Genomic DNA, 13,079 nt, shown 5'->3' on the forward strand with positions numbered 1-13,079 from the left:
AAATCTTTAGGACAGTAAAAGTTTACCATTCCTAACATCTTTGTAAAAGCGAAAACTCTCTCTCGTAAGAGGGGAGTTACATAGTGAATTACTTGTCAAAAACGGTCAAGGACCGTGGACCTTAGAGTAGCAGCTGTGGCTGTGAACCAAGTAAAAAAAAGTATCAATACTTTCTTTTCGCTGCATTTTGTACTCTGATTTTTCATAGTTTTTACGAACAAGTGAAAAAGCGACAAACGTGTTATTGATCTCCCCCCTCTAGCGCTCAACTCGGTCCTACAAGGCACCCCCTCCAGAGTCTCATGTATACACTTTTAGGGAAAGTTTTAGTAGATTTATGGTTGGCTAGATATGATCGACGAACATCTAGAGAGTATCGACAGATGTCTTACCTTGGTTACCCAGTAGCAGCAGCATGAGATGTTTGAATTTGTCTAGGCCTAGCATATCAGTCAACAACCTTCTCTATCGTCTAGATTTAGTTTTGCTAGCTTATGGTTGTAGTTTGACTTACAGTGAACTTATCATGCTTTGACTATATTACTTGTTGGTTTTATTATAATATTATGAATGCTTATTCTACATGTTATGTTCTGATAATTGTTTGTTTCATAAGACTCCTACTTTTTATGTAAGCCAAAGGGAGAGTGATAGTTTTAAAGATACTTGAAAAATGAAAATGCATCTAGAGGGAGAATGCATGATTTTTGCATATTTACTCCTAGCTTTAAAATGGTTGTCATAAATCAAAAAGAGAAAAATTACTGGTGCTTGTAGCACCATTCATATATTTTGATGTATGAACCGCTTTAAAGTTAAGATATACTTTTGAATTGATGAATGTGTTAAGTATGCATAACTTAACAAGAAAAGCCTAATAGGTAAGTTGGATCGGATACTAGGCAGAAAAGTCTCAATGGATCAGAAGAACCAAACACCGGACAATAGAACACTGGATAGGTCAGCTAGACCAGACATCAAGTATGGAAAGACCTAGTGGATTAATCGGACATTGAGTAGAAGAAGTTTAAACATGTCAAGTAGATTAGATATTTGGTAGGTAAGTTGAGGTAAGTTCTAGAGAGGTCTTTCTTTTTAGAAGACAATAAGGATATATCTCAGTTGAGACTACCTTAGGCGATGATCTAACTAAAGAGATCAATGGAGATCTCTATCTAAATCGATATCAGACAATTTGACTGTCACATAAATTCATGCATACACTTATTACTAATTTTGTTTTGGAGGATTACTATTCTTGTTATACTAATTTGATTTTTTTCAGGTCAACAAAAATTGAGATTGACCGAAGGTAAACAGCAAGTTCAATCAATCAATCAATCAATCAGTTTAGTCAACTAAATAGCAAGCGATCGAGCATTCAATCGACTGAACTAGGCAGATAACTACAGATCTAACCAAGATCATCAAAGAAGGAAAATAATGTTCAATCGACTAATAAACATGTTCAATCAACTAAACTCATTTGGAAAGAGCAAATCAGATGAGACTGAATTGAGCAGCAAAGGAAATATCAGGGATCAATCTACCGATCAGGAGTATTAGTCGACTGAATAAACAGATATGGCAGGAGTGATTAGATCGGATCAAAGCATACAAGGCAACTTGAGGTAGAGTCGCCTAGATGGTTCAATCAACTGAAAGAGATCAGTCAACTGTTCACTCGACTAAATATCACCTATACAAGAAGCCTCGAGTTCCCAGACTAAATAACAATTCTGAACGTCTAGTCCTTCTCTGCTACTGTTCTACTCGCCCAAAGTTATGTTGCAACTGCGCTAAGAAGCTCTCTAACAACATACTAATACGCTACATCCAACTTATTGTCGGTTATTTATTATTTCATTTTGTAATTAAGAGATTTGTATTCTTGCTATAAGTCTCTACATCTTGTAATTGCATCCTCTTTCCAGGAGTTTTTCGAAAGGAGGTTATTAGTGATTTTCCCATTGAGGTAATTCAAGAGTGGGTTACGGGCCTTATAGTAGCAATCCTACAAGGATTGTGAACTAAATAGAAACTTATGTTCTATCTTAACAAAGTTATAAATTACAAGATCTTAACTTTAAACCTTTTGTCAATATCAAAATACAGGTTCGATTATTTAATATCTCCTACACCAACATATAGATCTTAGACTTCATGCGATTTGTATGTAGCCCAGCCATGCTCCCAAATTGCTCCAAGCAAGTGACCAATGACCCCACTGATGTAATATCTCCTATCACAAAGAGTAGAAGGTCATTAGCACAAGCAAGGAGAGTTATTTGTTGTCCTGCATATTCAGGATAGTAATGGAATTCCGAGCCTGATGCAACCTGATGCAATCTGTTGTAGCATATGGGAAAACACTTCAATGCACAGATCAAATAGGTATGGTGAGAGTGGATCTCCCTTCCCAAATCCCCTAGCTCCTTTGAAGTGTCCATATACTCCACCATTGATAGTAACTAAAAATGTTGTGCTGATGCACTGTAAAAAATAGGACACAAACTATGTAGAGTAGCCAAGAATCGAAGGCCTTTTTTAGATCAATTTTTAGTATATGCCTGAGTGAGATCCTTTTCCTTATGTATCTCTTGAGCAATTGTTGTGCAAGGTGAATATTATCAACTATTACCTATGACAAATGCAACCTGTTCTTGGTGGAGTACTTATATCAACTATCCTTCCTACCAATGCCTTGGAATAACCTTGTAGAAGACATTGCAATAAGAGATGGGCATGAAGTCTCCTATTGTGGCTGCATGTCATGTTTTGGGAATTAAGGCAATGAGGGTGTGATTTCATTCCTTTGAGCAATTTTTCTGTTTGAAAGAATTCTGATATGGTCGTTTGGAAATTATGTTGGATCACATTCCAAACCTATTTATAAAATTCGACTCCATACCCATCTGACCCTGGGACTCTTTCATCACCAATACTGAACAATGAATGCTTGATTTCATCTTGAGTAACTGGCTTGATGAGTTGGGCACCGTGTGTTGCTATAATTGTTCTCCCATGATTGAAAATGTTTGCTAGTAAGGTTGGTCTTGAGTTGTCCCTGGCAGAGATTGAAAGTGTTGCACAAACTCAGCCACTACATTATTCTAGCAACTTGTGAGTTTTCTTGTATTCCTTTGAAATGCCACAATTTCATTCCTCTTATTATTCCTCTTGATCAGTGCATGAAAGAATCTTGTATTCCTGTCAACTGCCTTGAAATTCCTATTTTTGACACACTGGGGGTAAAAGGAAAATTCAGCTTCACTCAACCTAGTTGCTTGTTGAACCAGTTCCATGTACACCGCTTCCATGCTGCCATTAATCAATCCAGTTAATTGGGCAGTTCCAATTCCACTTTGGCACGCAGAGAACTCTCTCAGAAATATTCTGTAGTGTTGTTTGTTAAGAGTAATCGGTTTTGCCTTCGAGCAGTGTAGCTTTTGTTTGAGAGGGTATTATTCCATGCCAATAACATTGGTATTCCGTGCTTCTTCCACCAACTGCAACAATTTTTCATGGTTAGCCCACATATTGTAAAATTTAAATGGATTCTTTATCCTTTGTGAATCCATCATGATGTTGATTAGGAATGAGGAGTGATCAGGAAGGAGACAAGAAATTTGCAAAACATCTCAAGTTGGCCTCCAATCAAGTTTGAAACATATATACCCATTGGTCCAGGTATACTTGCATCCAAGTGAATTCAGGTCTTCTATTGCATTTGTAGTGACAAAATTTAGGAAATCATAGTTTCATAAGATGTTGCAAACATCCCTCCTTTTGCTTATCCTCAGGTGATAGCACTGAATTAAAATCCCCTATCAAAAGCCATGGCTCTACCACTTCATTGCCAATGAATTGTATTCAAGCCCATAAGGATCTTCTACCTAGAGATTGAGTAAAAATTCAATTAAACTAAATTAATCAATTGAATTTAAAAATTCAGTTTGATTTTTTTTTAAAATATCGATTATTTCGGATAATTCAATTCAATTTCAATTTTCAAATTTCTAATTTGGTGAAACTCAATAAACCGATGTTACGATCTTACTGTGTCTCCTAACATGACCATGTCACGTGGAGACACAGCCGTGTCACATGATTAGCCATATAAAGTTCAATTAATTTGGTTAAAAACTAAATTAACTGATATTTTATCGATTTGATTTTCTCAATTTTTATTGGAAAGATCGGTCAGTTCGGTTAGATTGAAAAAAATTATATTTGTTCGATTTCGGTTGAACCAGTTTGGTTGGTTCAGTTTTGAACCGCTTGCTCAGCCCTACTTCTGCCAATAATAGGGAGCCTTCTATACTTCTATACACAAAAGCGACCATGATGCAAACTTGTGTAATCCGGCACTGGATTTTGAAGTGAACTAGCTATTCACGCCACTCCAAGATGCTTAAGTTAACTCTGTCTTGATCCCAAACTAGCATCATTATACTTCTTGACATGCCCATAGTGTCATGTGCAACTTGAAAATGATGAAACCAGAACCTTGTCAAGCAGTCCTAATACTGTTATTTGATGCTTCTGAATTAAGAAAGTGTTCAACTGCCTTCTATTCTAGGGGCTTGTTGAAGCCCCTGATGTTCCATGTAGCAATCGTCATAGGTTTGGTGACGGTGGATGTCATCCCTTGACCAATTGCTTCCCTTTCCTTTTACTGATATCCCCATACTGGCTTCCTTGTCTATGCCACTGTGTGCCAAACTTTGTTTCATCCTCCATGCCAACTGCAAAAATCCTTGTGCCAGCACTATGTGCCATCTCTTCAAGTGCTACTAGTTGGTCCCTTGAATGTCTTTGGCCCTTGGTATCACTGTTGTGCCTCCCAGTAATAGCCTATCGCTTCTCCTAGTTTTGAGCGGATAACTGACAAACCTGCATTCTGCCTGTTTCTGAAACCTCGCGCTGACCTTGCATGTGTTTGCATCTTTGTGGTATTTGGCATGCTTACTTTGCCCCACTTATCACCCACAAGGCCATCCATCTTGTTTGACTAATGTTGTTGTTGTAATGACTGCTCAACCTGCACGATTGGCACATCAATTTGGCAATCTGATAACATTGGTCCAGTGACCTCCGGCTGAGTTGCAGTCTTCTTTCTTGCTGATGTACTCATCATCTGCCCCTGTGCTACGTTTCCTCCCTGTTGTTGGTTGTTGGCTTCATAGTCCTTGTCCCTTAGCAGCTCTTCTTGTGTGTCATGCTTTGATTGATAGTCTCCCGAGTGACGAGTAACTAGGAATTGTTATAGTTCCTTAGATATAGTTGCTTCCGCCGAGACCCTAGCAAAGTCACTCTGCCTTTGTTCTTTGTAAGTTGGTTAGTGTTCAGGGGTTTGCCAACCTATCCCTCATTTCTGCAGTCAAATTTAAAGATTAACCACAAACTATGGTGTACCTACAATTTATACGAAACCATCCATCAGTTGGCCAGATCTATCACAGCTTGCCATCCAAGAAAACAGCTAAGGAATCTTCTGACAAGATAGAACCACATCCTCTTCAACAAGTTTCACATCCCCTTGTGAGGACAACACAGTCCACGATTGGTTGGACGAATACAATACAGTTTCATCTTAGTCTTGTCTTAGAGAATAAGTCCACCCACTTCTTATTCTTTGCATCTTGTTCATTCTGCAAGCCACCCGCCTTCGCCTTGTCTTTATTGGCACCCACCCTTCTTTAACCATTGGGAAAAAAATGAAATAGGGGAGATTGTTAGTGCACTCACCCTAAGCATATGTCTTGAGGTTTGGATAAATTTTAAGCTAGGCAACTATACGATCTAATATGAATGTCAAGTGTGAATGTGTAGACAAGCTTGACATAAGTTGCAAGGGCAACATTGGAAGTCCAAGTAGGAAATTGGCAATAGAGTTGTAGTAGGTCGAGGACTGAATGTTAGGCAATGAAGACCAAGTAGACACTTGGTAATGAAGACCCAGTAGGTTAAAGACTAGATGCTACACAAATGAAGTCCCAAAAGCATGAGGAAGCTTCTACGCAAGATGAGGTCCCATAAGCACGAGGAAGTTTTTTGGCAAGATGAAGTCCTGGAAGCATGAAGAAGCTTGTTAGCAAGATGAAAACTTAGAGACACAAGGAGTCCCATAGGTATGAAAAATCTCTTAACAAGTAAAGGCAAGTCCTAAGTAAGTTTGTAATTTAGAAGGAAGGGAAAAGATAGGCATGGACTTAGAAGTCAACTCAGATGATCAGGTGTATAAATATTTGTCGACTAATCAAGACTTAACCAGAAACCAAAAATAGAATCGGATATTCTGTTCAAAATATTCTAAATTCAGATGAAGCGGTCAATTGATGATTTATTATTAGTTAATTGGTAAAATCTCAAATCTAATACTATAATTCACGAGGCATTCACTCCATGATGTTCAAACTTTAGAGTATTGAATTAACTGGTATATTAAAGCAGTCGATAGAGCAGTTGATTGATTTAGGAGCAGCCGATTAAAATAGTAGACTTCTTAAAGGAAACAATGGAAATAGAGTCGTTATTTGACAATGATTGTAAGCAATTACAAGATCCTTACCGGTTATTATTACAGTAGTCGATTGATATTCGTAAACAATCAATTGGACTTGATTTGTAACAAAGGTAAAAACAATAAAGAGTTGTTGGTCTAATTTGACAGTAACCATCATCAATAACCAAAGCAATCAACTAGTGGCCTTTTCGTAATCAACTTATGGCGACAAATATTGCAAAATAGTAATTAAACTCGATGCAAATAAAAGCTATATATAAACAAGGGTTTAGAGGCACGAGAAGACATATATTTGTTGTCTTTGCTCTCGTATGCTCAATTCTTGTAATCTCTCATTTCTTCAATTTGTCCTAACAGTAAAAAAAAGTAATTAGGGAAGAAAATATAGGGTGACAACATCATTTTAATACTTTTCAACATGGGACGTTCCTTTGACTATAATAGAAATAAAGAGCATCCCTTTAAATTTTACCCTAATAAATTTGAATTAGTTAATAAGTAATTAATTAATTAATTCCTTCATGCAATCATGCCTCTCAATTCCATCATGCGAGCATCTCATTAGTCCCGACCATGAATCTTGTTGATTAGCTAGGAGTGGGACAAACAGAAGAATGATGGTTATCGCTCCATCTATCTCCCCTACTCTGTCATAGATGCTCTTCATTTACTTCCCATTTGTATTTCAGTCTCATCTCATGTTCTTTTCATTGCCATAGCTAATATCAGCCATGAGAGAGAGAGACCATTGTCTCGAGGAATCATGATTTCAACCGGCACATGCAATGCTACTACAGCTCACCTTTGTTTTTACATTGTCAATTTTATTTTGCTAGTGGAATGAGGTTTTCCAATCCTACCAACCAAATGGTGTTACATTAAGTCACCTTACAAAACCTCCAGAATTCTTGACAAACTTAGGCTTCAAAAACTACTCAAATCCTAATTGATCTCTCTCATCTGCAATGTTTGGCTTATACAACCTACTTCTAAGATGGACATGACTGGTGATATTACTCTTATATAAGCAAATGCATTCTTTAACAGAGAACCATGGTAATTGATGGAATTGATGACTCTTACCTCCATCAACCAATCTCGTCATTTTAATATTGTCTTTGTAAAGAAGATTACCATGGTAATCCTCTTGTCAATAATTTAACATCCTTAATTTTCACTGAAAAATAAGATTTAAATAGGGAGAGAACCTACCAATGTTTTTTTGAAGTTTCTTTCATGCTTAGACACAATTTGATATCCTTTGTCGACTGCTATATCTACTAAGAATCCTAGATGCTCCTTACAAGACTTGTCATTGCACAACCTTTTGATACAGTCACTATCAAATGGTCATTATTGATAGAAGTTACTCCAAAAAAAAAATAGATGCTTGAACCTACCACCTCAAGTCACCCTCTAAAGGTCAGATTAATACACAAACTGCAAAATTACCACCATGAAATGAAGAAACTACACAATCGAACTTCGACAAGTGAAAACAATATAGAAAATACATTATGTGCAACCAATAAATTTCTTTCGAACCACAATGATAAACACAAACACCCACTGAAAAAAAAAACAAAGATCAGTATAATCCGATTTAACCTTAAAGCTACTTCACAAAGACAAATCAATTTATATGGTATGATAACAAAAACAAATAGAAATCTAAATAAGTCTATCCTCATTGCGTACAAAAGCTATCGTAATCTTCCTAATATTCCTCTATTTAAAATTGATGGAGAATATCTGACATCAAATGCTCCTTGGGCACCAATATTCTCTTGATAGTAGAAGACAAATAGCAAATAGAATTTAATTACTTCAAAATTAAAAATCAAATTCTGATGTTTTACGTCTCAAGAATCTCCCTTTCATCTTTTACCCAACAAAAAAGCACTTAGTTGCTCGATAGTGTACAAACAAAGACACCCAAAAGCGTCAAATCTTTCTCAAAAAAAAAAAAAAAAATTCATACCTTAAATGGCCATGAAACTATGAATTGATTATCACTACAAGAGGAGAATCTCCCTTTTCAACTTTAAATGATCTGGATATGCTCTTAAACTTCGTATTTATTTCAATAGAGTATGTACCATGATATCCTCTAAACTTGAATTCACCTGAAGCATCAATCTTGCCATCGGCATGAGATAACCACTCATTCTTCAGAGCAAGGAACCGTTTACCAGCTTCATTTATGTCTCCTTCTGCATTAACTAAATGACAATGATCCCTGCAGGTGAACAGTTCCCAGAAACTCCAAAGCATGACTCCTTCAATAGCAGGATGTGCAAAGGCTTCTCGAAGAACAACCTCCAAGTCATCTGCTCGAACATGTTCATTTACTGCAGAGACATCTAATTCAGTCAACCAAATCGGGAGACCTAATACAGCCAGCTTGTCAAGTGCATCACATATGATTTCTCCAACTGGGTGGCTAATGTGACATTGTATACCAATCCCCCCTACAGGTGCACCAGATTCCTGTAAATCAAGAATTTGATCAATCAACCTTTCAGGTGTCGACTTTGGATCACATCCATCTTCTACATTGTAATCATTAACATAGAGCACAGCAGATGGATCAAGATGATGGGTTTCACGAAACATGTATGCTCTGATATCTTTTCCAAGTCTATCTTGGAAGAATGATCCATGGAGCATCTCATTGTTAACATCATAGTGCTTAAACATCCCTCTATACCTGGTTAGTAACCCTTGAAGGCGATTCTGGACAGCTTCCCTCAGCTCAATATTGCTCAACGATAGCAGCCATGGCTGGACAGCATCCTCTACCTCCCAAAAAATGCAGTGGCCCCTTGTCTGTTTTCCATGTTTCTGACAGAAATCCAACAACTCATCTGCATCTTTATAATTGAAATGTCCTCTCTGTGGCTCTGTATGGTACCATTTCAACTCATTCCCAAATACAGCCCAATTAAAGTTCTTCAAAAAGAAATCAACATATTCCTCATTCTCAATGTTCGATCTACTAATACAAGCCCCAATAGGAAAGCTGTTCTCAATTTGATGAATCTTCAGAGATGCACCAGCAAGATCTTCATGAAATCCTATAAATTTAAGGACAATATCCCGCTTCCTTATCTGCACATCAATGTATGAAGAACTATAAACAAAAATTGTCTTTCCAATACAATACTAGAATTAGAATATGGAATTAAAAGGTACACAAAATAGAATCATAAGTTGTAGTGATACATACAATAAACACTAGAAATTGGTGTAAGTACCTTATCAGCTTTTTCCTTAAGAAATTTATATCTCTGTCTTCCTATTAACAGGAAGTATCTGTGCTTCTGACATCATCAAGTCAACACCTGGTGCGGGTCCTTGAGCATAAACTACTACTTTGGATGGTTTTTTCTCAATCCTGAATGATCCTCTAATCTTGTACCATCTGTCATTATTTGCCTCCACTTGTCCCCCATTAACCCACTGATTGTCTATATTAATTGCTATATTCACATTCTGAGGACCACTAGCTCCGGAACCTAGACGTACCCAAGCAACAACTTGGTAAGTAACATGTAACTTGATCCTTTTTGTTATTATCTGGGAAGGGCCCATCCATGTTTCTGTGCGATTTGTTGTCAGGATATATCTATTGTTTTGTGGCTGATAAAAACCAAGAGAATACTCCACTGGAGAGAAGCTCTGTGGATGTGTACAAATGCTCAGCCTGCATGAGCCTAGAGAATTCCACTGGTTAAGACCATCAGTGAGATTGTTGTTTCTGATTACATTAGCATCCTCTGAATCAACCTGCAAGATAGCATGTATCCTCAAAAATAAATGAACATCTTGTCTACAACCTCCCACTCAGTCATGCTTGTTATGTCACGCCTGAGGATGACAAACACCAAATAAAACTAGTACTCATATAGCAGGAATTCACCAGAAAAGAAAAAAAAAAAAAAAAGGATGACCAAAAGAACATGAAAGAACCGACAGTGAAAAGAATAACAAAATTGTTATGATGCTGGCAAAGACCGAAGGTCCTTATAAATTAACCAAGCATTTTCAAGAAATAGAAAATTAACAGACAGCAAAAATACATGTTAGATGGACTCAGTGGTCCCTCACTCTTTCCAAATACAAATTATATCAACATGGCACGACCATTTAAAAAATATGATGTGTCTTATATAGAGCCATAGTCGAGTGCAAGTAAGAAAGGAAATAAAGATCCATTTGGTGTTTTTATCCATGCCTTGTAAGATAGAATGTAAATCTATCATCTCTCAGATATAACTATTAGTGTTTTTAGATTCTAGCCGGGCAAGTCATTTCAAGAGATTCAAGAATAAGACCCACAAAGAAGTCTCAGTTTGATGAGAAAATTTAAAACTATTTAATGATGCAATCGAATACTTTTTAATTTGTATTATTCTACTTCTCATTTAGTTTAAATAAAATTTTATAATGTAGTATTAACAATGAAAGCGAAATGAGAAAAATATTTTTTTTATTCCTAAAATTTATTTAGTTGCATTTGCTTGAGACCCTGGATATAAATTAAAGGTTTTATAAGAAATATTAATTTTATATTATGACATTTAATTATATTTAAAAATTCTTTTTCTCTTGATCGTAATATTATATTTAATATTAGAAATTAGTTATATGATATTTATAAAGAATATAATATAAAATATGGAATACAAACTAATATTTCTGAAACACAAAATACTAGTAGTAATCATTTAAAACTCACAAAAGTATAACTTTTATTAAAAGAGCAAACAAAATATCCACGAGGTTCCTCAAGTTCCATAGAGGAACTTGAGAATTATTTTATAGCTTCTTTTGATTTTTAATAAAGTAGATAACAAAGCAGATTTCGATATCCTAAAGTAGTGGTCACAGAAGGCTCAAATCTTTCCCATCTTATCCATGATTGCCAAAGAAACTTTAACTTGTCCAGTGTTACCAGTTGTTGTGGAACAAACATTCAATGCTAACGGTAACATATTGGATGAACGACAATCGAATTTGTCTCCTGACTCATTAGAAGCTCGAGTATTACACGACGATTGAACCAGAGCCAAAAAAGGAATCTAAGGAATGCAACATTCAAATGATAAAGTCAAAAAATTTGATATCAAAGGAACAAATACTACAGGAATAGAAAACAAAAGTGAGTAGTGCAATGCCACTTCTTACTGTAAAAGGGTAAACAATTAAGAGAACTACATGAATTTTGATTCCCTATACTATAAGGGGATATGTAGGCAACTTAAACAAGTATAAATCCTTTTTTATTTTTATTTTTTTAATAAATTTATAATTTAATTTTTTTAGTATAATAGTATTGAACTGTGATAAACTATGAACTGGCGGTTCTGAACTGTGAACTGTAACTGTTTAGGACGGTTAAGGGTTGACTTGCTAAGAACTGTTGAACTGACGGTTCTAACCATCGAACTGACGATTCTGAATCCTTGAACCATCGATTTTGAATCATAGTCGGGTGTACTATTAGCCCTTCTATAAAATATGGCACAATTATCTTTAAATATATTGCTAAGTCTATTTTAATTTTTTGATAGTCAACTTCAATTTCAATTTTTTGATAGTCAATTATCTTTAAATATGACACCATTATGTTGAGTTCCTAACACTTAATACAGACATAAAAAATAAATGCAAAATCAAACTTATATCCTTTTTCAAATACATCAAAATAAATTAGTGGTGTTGACTGAGACTAACAAAATTCTAAAGATTATTATTGTATTTGGTAAACAAGTGAAAATCAACTTCGACAAGCTCAACTAGGTCGGATCTCAACTTTGTGACCTCGGCCAAGTCAGGCCTATGGTTGGCGAGCTCGGCTAGGCCGGGCCCAAGGTCGGCGAGCTCGGCCAAGCCGAGGCCGACATCGACAAGCTCGCCTAGGCCTGCCCCGACGTTGACGAGCTTGCCTAGGCCGACCCTAACTCCGTGAATCTTATGAAGGGGGTAGATCTTACTGAGAGTAACGCCAACGAGCTCAAAGACGGGCGAAAAGTCAAAGCTTGGGGAGGAGACCAAGGTGGCAACGCCGAGAGGAGAGATTACGAGATCGCCGAGGAGGAGAAAAACCCTAAAAATGCGCAGGGGAAAAATTAGCCAGAAAACCCTAAAAATGCAAACCTAGGGACAAAATTTTATTTTTGTCACTAATTAGTGACAGATTTAATCTTCTGTCGCTAATTTAGCAACGATAAATTAATTTCATCACTAAATCAGTGACAAAAGATTAAATCTGTCGCAATTAGTGATGGAATATTAATTCTGTCGTTACGCTAGTGATGTCACGCCCCGGAAGACGGTCCCGAAAATTTTGGCAACATTTCCTCTGAAACAATTCACCTTTCCTGCATACATAATGTTATAGGGCCTACCCGGCCACTCAACCATACATTACATGAAGAAAATACTAAATTATCTAACTAAAGGCGACACGACCACAAACCAATCTAACACATGCAAGTAGAATAGCTTACCACGAGAACATATCAAAGATGTATCACCACCAAAA

At 36.4% G+C, this 13,079-nt stretch overlaps 1 pseudogene; it reads right to left on the reverse strand.

The window, feature by feature from the left end:
* Nucleotides 1-8,383: 8,383 nt before the first annotated feature.
* LOC141833139 (endo-1,4-beta-xylanase 1-like) lies at nucleotides 8,384-12,921 on the reverse strand (annotated as a pseudogene).
* Nucleotides 12,922-13,079: the final 158 nt, after the last annotated feature.

This window comes from Curcuma longa, chromosome 8, assembly GCF_044706935.1.
Source record: "Curcuma longa cultivar G26 ecotype Majalengka, Jawa Barat chromosome 8, ITB_CL_G26_1.1, whole genome shotgun sequence".
NCBI lineage: Eukaryota > Viridiplantae > Streptophyta > Magnoliopsida > Zingiberales > Zingiberaceae > Curcuma > Curcuma longa.